Source organism: Octopus bimaculoides, chromosome 26 (genome assembly GCF_001194135.2).
Source record: "Octopus bimaculoides isolate UCB-OBI-ISO-001 chromosome 26, ASM119413v2, whole genome shotgun sequence".
NCBI classification, from domain to species: Eukaryota; Metazoa; Mollusca; class Cephalopoda; order Octopoda; family Octopodidae; genus Octopus; species Octopus bimaculoides.
The window spans coordinates 12,164,014-12,175,460 of NC_069006.1; the positions used below are offsets into that span (position 1 = coordinate 12,164,014).

General features: G+C 37.2%; 1 protein-coding gene across 1 annotated transcript in view; it reads right to left on the bottom strand.

Annotated features, from left to right (window-relative positions):
• LOC106877475 (neprilysin-4) overlaps positions 1 to 11,447 on the bottom strand; it is a 105,876-nt gene that overhangs the window by 65,899 nt on the left and 28,530 nt on the right. The window lies entirely within an intron of this gene.

Sequence of the window (11,447 nt, forward strand, 5' to 3'; positions counted from 1 at the left end):
AAAGTTTAAAAAAATTAACGCCGCAAAAAATGTGGAAAAAAATCTTCCAAAATTCACTGAGTTCAAATATCACGCCAAACAATGTCGGAGACAATAACTCAACTGTTTGCAAAGTGAAATCAGGTGTTTTAACGAATGTACTAACGAGATTTGAGTTCAAATATACATTTAAATAACAATGGGTACGTTCGGCCGGCTACGGCAGGGTTAGTAACAAAAGGGTTAATGCAATATTCTTGGATAGGTTCTGCAGGATTTAGGTTGGTGCAGGAATGGGAAGTTGTGATACTCATACCTTTTCTTTATTCTATCAATATGAGCAAAAATGAATCAACAAGAGGCCATCTATTTGGTTGTTCAACTACTAGAAATAACCAAATCTCCCTAAAATGGGATACATTGGATAATGTAATATTAAATATACAAAGCATAATGGTCATATCTGAAACTTGTTTTATTATAGGCTTATTTGGTTAGGGCTGACTTGGGGTCAAACAACATTATGAAGGAAGAACCCATTAGATAATGTAGTGCTAGATATAATATGTCTGAATAAAAGATGATATGGTCACAGCTGGAAGTCTTTGATCATAGATCTGCTATATCAAAATAATCCTGGGGCTAAACTACAACATAAGTTGCATGAAATAACTTTGAAATAGGAACAATTTTTAAAAAATAATTTACTCTTTAATCTATTCTAAGTGCTTCAGTTATGAAGTGAAGGGTGAGAACTTGTGGGTTAATGCTTTTCCTTTTAGTGGCAACATCAAGCTAGAAAGCATATTACAGAGTTAATGAGGGAGCCTTTCCATCATCACTTGTTAGTAATAGCACCCATACTTCCTTCAAATTTGTCCAAGTGAACTGCATATGAAAAGACTGGATGATCATGGCTGGCATGTCTTTGATAGATCTGCTTGACCAGGACTCACCTGGGGTTAAACAACCAATACCACATCAAAGAAATGCTTTAACAGAAATCTATATATTACACTGTTATTTATGGCAGTCAACACAATTTTCTTTGAAAGTAAATGGTTTTTTTTTTTTCATTCTTTTAAAGTTTCAAATCAATCTCCCCTCTACTTCAGTCTTGGACTCATCTGTTGTCTTGGAAACCTTTCCTACTTGTTCTCTTATTATTAATAATCCACATCACTTTTAATCATGTCATTTGTATCACAGTCTCTTATCTTGCTTTTCATCCACTAAAGTATCTTCCTTGGCTATGGGGGAAGAGGAAGGGAAGGTTTTATCCTGTTCTCTTTGAAATGGCATATTTAATAAATAACAAATTTTCAATGTATTTGTGAATTCTGTAAAATTGCGCTGCAAGGTGTTGCTACTGAAATCTTTTCATATTGCAGCAAGATGCAAAACCAATTTCCTTTTTTTCCTTCTCCATAATTGGTTTAGGAATGTTTGCCAATTTCAAACACTAAGTCTTTGAAAAAAATTTCAGCTAACTGCACTATTCTAATTGCATTTTTCTGCAAAAGAGCTTGCAGAGGTGTTGATACAGGAGTGGGAAGGGTAGATGGTGTTATTGATACTGGAGACAACAGTAAAGTGAATAGAATTTTTGTATTTTTTATTTACAGGATTGTCTTTATTTCATTATTTGTGTTTGTATTTATTTTTTGTTTTATTTCAATGTTTCTCTATGAATGAACATGTACACTGTCTTACAGGGCCCTATGGTGATAAGGAAATGCTTGACTGATGTGGTTTGGTATTAAGACTGAAGGTTATAATAGGTATTAGGGGGTTGGTTTGATATTAAGACTGAAATTTATATTGGGTATTAGATGGTTGGCAATAATTGTTGTTCAGCTCCAGGTCAGCTCTAAAAATGTTCCAACCATGACTATCTTGTATGATGTTTTTGCGGCTACATTATCTAATGTGTCCCTTCTGCTTTATAGTTTTCTTATATGCTCCAGGTTAGCATATCTATGATGAAGTGTGCTCCAGTTAAAAGTCTGTTATTTTATATTGATACATTGTAGTATTTAGGACTACATTATCTAATATATTCTTCCTTACTGTTTTTTTAGTCCCAGGTCAGCCCTTGTATATTTGTGTATGTGTTTGTATGTATAAACAGTGGAAACCACTTATAACCATTGATAGTGTCCTCTATTTGTAATTGTTATAAAAATCAGCAGGTTGTTTAATGCTGCCAGCTGGTTATTCTGAAAAAATAAAGTGGGAGGGTGGCTTCCTCACAAAGTGATCAAACTATACAACTTCCATTCATATGTGTGTTGTTTGGAGTAACTAAATACGTCTTCAATATGTCTACTTCAGTAATTTACTCAACCAAGTAAAATGATGACATGTGGTAATAGAAAATAGAGTAGGTAATCTAGTAAGTTCAAATTATCAATGTAGAACACCAAAACTGTTCTCAAGATAGAAATGGCAAGCACATTTTATTAACACCACTCATTTACTGCACATACTCATATTGAGAGTAGGATGGGGAACAACATATAGCATTACTCCAAGTTATTACAACTTTGTGAGTGATGAATTTCCTGTGACATTCTGTGGCTCCTTCATAGTAGTGCTGTATTACTAATAATGATGCTGTGAGGCTTAGCATGATTTTATAGTGTTGGAAATATGGGAAGTGAATATAGATCTTTGTGTGTGATGGATATTGATTGATGTGTTATAGATATTGGTCTCCAGAGGATGGATATGATGAATTTATGGGGGATGGATATGGTGGACCTGCAGGTGATGGATATTGTAGATTTATGGGGGATGGACGTTGGTCTGTGTTGGCCTGCATATGATGGATATTGGTCTGTGCGTGATGGACATTAATTTGTGTATGATGGATGTGGTGAATCTGTGGGTGATGGATAGAGGTCAGTTTGTGGTGGTATCAGTTTGTGAGTGATGGATGGGATATTGGTCTGTGAGTGATGGACGAGATATTGGTCTGTGAGTGATGGATGGGATATTGATCTGTGCATGATGGACGGGATATCAGTCTGTGAGCGATGGACATCGGTCTGCGATTGATGGACTGGTTATCGGCCTGCGAGTGACGGGCGGGTTATCGGCCTGCGAGTGACGGGCGGGTTGTCGGCCTGTGGGTGACGAGCAGGTTGTTGGCCTGCAGGTGATGGGCGGGTTGTCGGCCTGCAGGGTACAAGCGGGTTGTCGGCCTGTGGATGATGGGCAGGTTGTTGGCCTGCAAGTGACGGGCAGGTTGTCAGCCTGCGAATGACAGGTGGGTTGTTCGCCTGTGGGTGACGGGCGAGTTGTCAGCCTGTGAGTGATTGATGGATATTTATCTATCTGATCTTATCAACACTGATGATGCAGCAACACAGTTGTAGCTTTTGGAAGAAAGAAAACATGTTTGATACAAAAGGTGAGTGAGTGCTGTAATAGCATAGCATAGTTGTGGGTATGTTACTGCAGTGGTATATGCAGGTGACTAAGTGCAGCAATGATGAAGCAGGGAGGTAGGTGGATAATGCTGCAGTGGTATATGCAGGTGACTAAGTGCGGCTGCAATGTAGTAGTGAAGTGGGTGGATGATACTGAAGTGGTATATGCAGGTGATTAGGTGCAGTAAAGACATAATAAAGAATACAGTCTATGCGCAGTTAGAAATTATGTGTCTGTCTATATACAACACCTAAAACTGTCCCCAGCTCCACTGTGAAATATAAATGCCTCAATTTACTTAGCTGCCAAATCTTCTGAGATAGGGGAAGTGTTGTTTTGAGGGGATTGTTTCCTATCCACAGGATAGGTTACTAGTTATTTTATCAGTAGTTTTAGCTGATAAATACCATAAATCCCTAACTAAATCCCTACTTATGTGATCCCTCAAGACTTGACAGCCTTTCTATTTATTAATACAATACAATCATTAGAAGTGGAGGCGCAATGGCCCAGTGGTTAGAGCAGCGGACTCGTGATCATAGGATCGCGGTTTCGATTCCCAGACCGGGCGTTGTGAGTGTTTATTGAGCGAAAACACCTAAATCTCCACGAGGCTCCGAAAGGGAATGGTGGCGAACCCTGCTGTACTCTTCCACCACAACTTTCTCTCACTCTTACTTCCTGTTTCTCTTGTACCTGTATTTCAAAGGGCCAGCCTTGTCACACTGTGTCACGCTGAACATTCCCGAGAACTACATTAAGGGTACACGTGTCTGTGGATTGCTCAGCTACTTGCACGTTAATTTCACGAGGAGGGTGTTCCGTTGATCAGATTGACTGGAACCCTCGACGTCATAAGCGACGGAGTGCCAACAACAACAACAATCATTAGAATAAGGCAACTGCTGCTTGTGATAATATATCACATGATCAGATGTATGCATATAGTCTTGCATTTTTTTTATTGGTTTTAGTCTTTGGACTGCAGCTGTGTTAGGGCAAAACCTTCAGTTTGTTTGACCTACTGAAGGTTAGTTTCTGCTTTTAATCACTGCAAAAAAGAAAAAAACTGCAAAAGGGTATCGGATTGAGACTCCGTATATGTGTTCCTTTTGCAAAGTGCCTTTGTATAAAGGGTGCTTTGGGCAGTTTCATGACAGAAATATGTCATAACTATATTATTTTATCATATATTATTTTTCATTTTATTATGCATATGTGAAAGTGAGAAATACATATTAATTTTCAGTATGTTACACACCTGTATTCACTTTTGTCTTACCTGTTAATGAGCTTTTTCTATTAGATGCATTCTGTTACATAAATGAAGTCATTAAATTGTATAAGAGTACATAGCCAATGGTATATTGACTAGTAAAAGAGTTTTGTACTTTATTTTCAATTAAAATGTTTGAATGAAATATAGGGAAAGAATAAAATTTTCTACCGATTACACCTGTATTTTAATTAATTCAAATTAATGTACCTCATCTTGAAAAATGCTAAATTGTTGGTGGTTGACATCGGGGATAATTTTAGTATCAAATCAGACAGGTAAGATGTATTAAGAACATGAATTTTAGTGTTTATTCATAATGTTATTGTTTTTATGCCTGTTAATTAAATTTACTTGCCCATAAAAGTCAAATTTAATCAGAAAGATCAGCTAAAATTACATAACTATAAACCACTGGCATATAAGCAGCCTTTTACAAATTTTCAAATCTGTCAAAGGAATTCATAATGTTGCAGGTATAAGAACATCTTCAGTATACTAGTTACAAAGATACCAAAATGTTTAGTGTAGGGATTGCAGTGAGAACAGGAAGTCAGTGGAAGCCAGCCAAGGTAGTCCCAATGATGTGACTAGCAGGAAGGAGAGGAGGAAAATAGTGCAAGAGGAGGTGTGAGCATCAGTAGAGAAAGAGCAAGCAAGAAGACCAATAACAATGCAGAAACAGAAAAGTTGTGGGAGTAGGTGATAGAGAAGAATGTCACCTCTGGGAGGACATCAGAAATGAGACTTAGAGAGGATCAAGTTTTTTAATTCAGAGATGTTTATGATGTTCTCCCCAGCTCATTTAACTTTTTGTGGGGCTCAGTGGATGCCTCTGTATTCTAAGGCAGGCACTCTTGAGTATCCTAAGCAGCTGCTTCAAGATACTGACTGAAGGATACTATTGCTGGAGATATCATCAGGTCCTCAAGACCATCTCTGAAGTAGTTAGCAAAGAGGTATATCCTTTGTCAAGGAGAAGAGAGAGTCCAAAAAAAATAATAAAAGACTCTGAAGGATTACCATCCACAACAATACTGGGTAGTGGAAATTGATCTGGAGAAATAGCCAAAGCTTCTAGCACACATCATCCAAACCTTGCTGAGACTAGATATCATCTTGGTCTCCAGTGCAGCAAAATAGCTGGTTCTTCTTGAGTTAACTGTACCCTGAGAGAAAAGGATGGAGGAGGCTTGAGAGAGAAAGAGAACCATGTACCTAAAGTTGATAGAGGACTGCTGCAACAATAGGCAAAAAACAAGTTTTTTGCTAGTGGAGGTTAGCAGGTCATGCTTTTGCATAGGGCCTATAGGACTTTGGACATTTCAGGAGCTTGCAGAAGAAAAGCCACAGAGAACAATGTAGAGGCTGTTGAGAAAGTTGCAGAAATAAGGTAAAATAACTATTGTCAACTTGAAGTTATTTACCTTTTTATTCTTTTATTGGTTTCAGACATAGAATTGCAGCCAAGGGTTTAAGTTGACTATATTGACTCCAGAATTTCTTTCAGTTTGATTCTCAAGTTATTGGTCTAAGTTTTATCAGATTGCTTAGTTACATTTTTTTTATATAAAGCAATGCAACTTGACACTAATTTACACAGGTTAATGTGCACATATAATTTATAAATAGAAATAAATCATGAAAATAGCATGAAATCCAAGTAGTTATTGTATTCAGTTTGCACTCAGAATGTGTGTATGTAGTGTAGCTTAATGGCTAGGGTATTGAGTTTAAAACCATAAGATTTTGAATTTGATTCCTGGACTGGACAGTATGTTGTATTCTTGAGCAAGGCACATCCTTTCACATTGATCCAGTTCACCGACTGAGTATTGATGGAGCTCTCTCTCTTTCTCTCTCTCTCTCTCTCTCTCTCTCCAGCTATCATATCCTGGAAGTTTCATCTGATCAAGGGTGGGAGGACTAAGAGATTATTTATGTCTGCTCATGTCTATATATGCACTTAAAGCAACTAACAAAAAAATGGTGCATGCTACTAAATCATACTCACTTGCTACTACACATACACACAACCCCTTTCTGAACAGTTTGTTTACTGAATTTCACTCAAAAGAAATTAGCCAACTTGGTTACAGCAGAAGATATTTTCTTAAAGATGCTTCACATTTAGATCGAGCTCGGAACCATACAGTTGCAAAGCGAATTTTTAAACATACAGCTTAATAAATTCAAAATTTATCTTCATTTACATCATTTCTATGATACCATTTTGTTCTTATTAATATATCATATGTGTGTATGCATATATATGCATATGTGTGTGTACACATGTTTATATATTTGTATATTTCCATATGTATGTATTTGTGTGAGTGTATGTATGAGGTGGGAGAGAAAGTGGCACAGTGGAATGGGAGTTGTCAGATTGTGTAATATCTACGTCATATTTAATTAAATATTACAACTTGTCCAGGATTTTGGCATAGTTGTGAGAACATACTCATGGCGGTCTCATGTTAGTCTCATGTTAGTAATACTGTGGTTAGTGTCTCATACGGTAAATATATTAATACATCAGATATATAGAAATGTCAGTACTTATGAATTATTTTAATTATATCAAATAGCACAATTCTTTATAGAACATAAATATTCTATACAAAAGTAATCACATGGTCACCTGTTAGCACTATTGCCTTTCCTTTACCAGTCATCTACCACTGTCACCACTTACTACTGCACTACAAGTACTAACATCACAACTACCAGTAACACAAATAACAACACTGCCACCAAATATCAAAATTTCTGCAAAGGTCATGGATTACTGCCAGCATTATGCTGAGTTCAAATTCTGCTGGACCTTCATTGCTTTACAAATCCAGAAGTTATAAAGTGGTCAATAAATGTTAGGATCAATTTACCATTTCCTCTATCCTGTGCCAAAGTTACTTCAAAAAATTGACTCTTATATTTATAAGTCTTTGTTTTCTTTCTTTGAAACTATAATTTTGTATCATATCCATCAAATACCCCATTCCACTGCTCATTCTTACTCTCTCTCTCCCATCTCTCTCTCTCCTTCTCTCTCCCGCCCTCTCTTCTCTCTCTCTCTCTCTCTCTCTCTCTCTGCATGTTTATTTAAGATAAAAATGTAAATGTGATACCCAGAGATTTGTTATTGGCAATCATGTAAGGCAATAACAACCAGTTTTTGGTTGTACCTTGGATAACTAAACCAGCAACCCTACTAAGCCTGGTTGGTAAGAAGGGAGTAATTTAAACACTATAGACTGTACAACAAAGCTTATATAAAAGGGAAAACAAACTCCAGACAGTCAAGTCTTCTAATACTGACTATGTGCTCTGTTGCAATCAGTGACTGTAGAATCAGTATATCTTAGTTTGTTCTTGTTCTTTGTGCAACTATGACTCACTGAGAGAGAGCTACAAGTAATCACTAAGCTCTGAACATTTGAACTCTTTTGCTAGCAGTCCTATGAAATGATCTTTATAAATCAAAAGCATACCAGATCTGCTGCTGCAGTTGTTAACAAGGATCATGTTGTCAGTCTCCTGTTCCAAGAAGTGAACATTTCTAAAGTGTGTGAGAAATTGAGCCTTTTTCTGTTTCAGTTAAATGCTAGAAAATTGCAAGACAGTGCAGAGACTAATTTGACACAGAAAGACACACAGCACTTGGGATGGAAAGCTATAATATAGTTATTCCTTGCAAGCCATAATTATTTGAGCATAACAGTCGTGGATATGAGGTCTCTTCCTTTTAGAGGGGGAAACTAGCAGAACAGAGATGTTGTCCAGTGTTGGCTTTTCCACAGAAAACAGTATGACTAAATTAGTCAAGTATCATCTGTTGTTAGTGACTGGATAAAGAGTTCTCATTAGAAAGGGATGCCCTGCCACTTTAATCTGTGTTTATACTCCTCCAATGATCAACCTTGATAATGCAGGAAAAGACTTCAGCAGTAATAAATGGCTATACATTGTGTATCCCAGAGAGACAAAATGATGACGATGTATTATTTCAATCAAACAGAAGTAGCCTGATATCATTGGTTAGCATGAAGCATGGAGGTGCTACTCAACAGGGAATTTTTCCTCAATTTGTACTCAAAGCAGAGCCTTGTCATTACCAATGCCATCTTTAAACAGCAGGAAATACACAAAGTGACTTGGATACATCAGCATAGAATGCATTGGCATTGACTAGGCTCCATTATAACTAGGTAATAGGATAAAGACGATGTACATAAATAATGAAAGGAGGAAAATGTAACACAGACCATCAAATACTCCAGTTAAAGATCGCCTTCAGTGTAGACTGAAAATGGAGCAGGACCAGACCTCCCATGCACATTAAAGTAGCAAAGGAAGTTGAGGTATAGAAATGTAAAACCATTTTAGAAAGAGGTATGAAACTCTAGAATCATGGGAAACACAAATACAAAATCCAGGCTGTAAAAATGCAAAATAGTCCTTGCTTTGCACCATGGTATTTGACAGCAAAAGTTGTGCTTAGTAAACCAACAATGACATATTATGACTGGTTTTATAAGGAATGATAAAAATAGTACATTCATTCATAATGAGACACCTTAAATAGATCATGTGCATCACTTGGAAAGTGGAGAATGCTTTCATCCTAGAGAAGCCAAACCTCCTAGCATGGAAGAGTGAAATCTCCACTGGCTTGGGAGTGGAATTGGACATTAATACTCACAGCAGCTGAAGACAAACAATTGGTGGTGTTCAATTCACTTCTAATCAACTTACAATATGTCATAAGGACAGTCATTGTTGGTTATTTATTGATGGGCTACTTGCATCTTTCTTGTCTCTTTACTTGCCTGTCTCTCTTTTGCTATACACACGTACATAGACAAAAAATAGGACAAAAACGTTGAAAGAATCATTGTAGTCTTTTAAGACAAAGAGACAAAAACAGGTGTAACATTTCATAGACTTAATTTGTCTTGCTAGATTGTGGTGTTTCTCTTAATGTTTTTGTGCATTTTTATCTATTTCTTATTTATATAACACCTGTACAGAAACCGCTAATCATTTTCACTAAGGTGGTTGGTGTTAGGAGGAGCATCCAGCTGTAGAAACCCTGTCAGAACAGACAGAGAAGCCTGGTGCAGTCTTCTGCCTAGCCAGCCCCTGCCAAACTGTTCAACCCATGCCAGCATGGAAATTGGATGTTAAATGATGATGTTGATGATATATTTATGGTGTGTGTGATTGTGTGTAGTAGTTCATTCTTTCCTTAGATCCAAATTTGATTAGTTAATACACTTCTACATTTTTGTTATTCCAAAGAATGACTGGTAACAAACCACGTCCTTTATGACTCCTCACTCCATTTATTTCATTGTTCAAATTTACTACAAGAACCATATTCCACATCAAAACTGTGTTTTACATTATTTTTAACCAATCAAATATCTACTTTTAGTGCAATTTACTTTTGATATTCTGTTTCAAGAACACAGGTGTCTCTGGAACCTAGCTCATTTTATAAAAACAGATGAAATTAATGCATCACTAAAGTTATTTTTGTCATCAGCGGATTTCATGTCAAAGAGACACTTTCATTCACTCGACAAGTTTATCATTGCCAATCATTCTTGAGTACTTTTTCTTGCTTTATATATATATTTTCACTCACAGGCTTTTTCATTTTATATTCATATTTCAACACCACAAACTGAGCATAGTGACTATTTTGTTTACTTCTTATGATATCATCACCATCTTGTGTCCAGCTTCCATGCTGGTATGGTTGAAGAGTTCAACAGAATCTAATGAATCAAAAGATAGTGTCATGCTCTAATGTCTACTTTGGCATAGTATCTGTGGCTGGATGTCCATCCCTATGCCAACCACATGACAGTTTGTGTTAGCTGCATTTTTCATGGCACCAGCACTAATAATGGGGGTTCTTATAAATGAGAGAGGATATGTAATCATTCTTGGTGGCAGAGGATGAAGGAGGACAAGTAAGTGGAACCAATTTATAGTTGCAATAGGTTGGCAGTGGAGAGAATAATAGAGCTGTAGGTAGGCATTTTGCAGGATTTTACTTTGATATTTTCTGTATACATTCATGCTCTTGATTGTTACACACTACAATACTTTTTGCCAACTGTACAATTTTAGTTCTATCTTGCATATTATTTTGGCATGTTGTACTTTCTCTTAACTTAGTTCTTTTTATTTAGCAAGTTTGATTTTTGAGTATTGCATTTCCTATGTGAAATTGATGAAGCCAGTATGCTCCGATAGATGTGTAATGTCAGTGTGCATACTTGACAGAGTGTAAGTACCTTGAGAGAAAAGTTGAACCTAAGAAGCATCAGTTGTGGTGTGCAAGAGAGATGATTGCACTGGTATGGTCATGTGGCAAGAATGGATGAGGATAGCTGTGTGAAAATGTGCCACACCCTAGCGGTTGAGGGAACCTGTAGAAGAGGTAGACCCAGGAAGATCTGAGATGAGGTGGTGAAGCACAACCTTCGAACATTCGGCCTCACCGAGGCAATGACTTGTGACCAAGAACTTTGGAAATATGCTGGTCGTGAGAAGACTCGGCAAGCCAAGTGAGACCATAATCCAAGGCCTCTGTCAGGGGTGTAGCCAGCCCACTTATGCGTACCTTTCCTTCATTGGACACTAAACTCCGCTTGTGAAGACCTGTTGAGGCAAGTGAAATCGAAATCGAACTAAATTCGACGACTGGCACCCATGCCAATGTCTCCTTCATTGGACACTA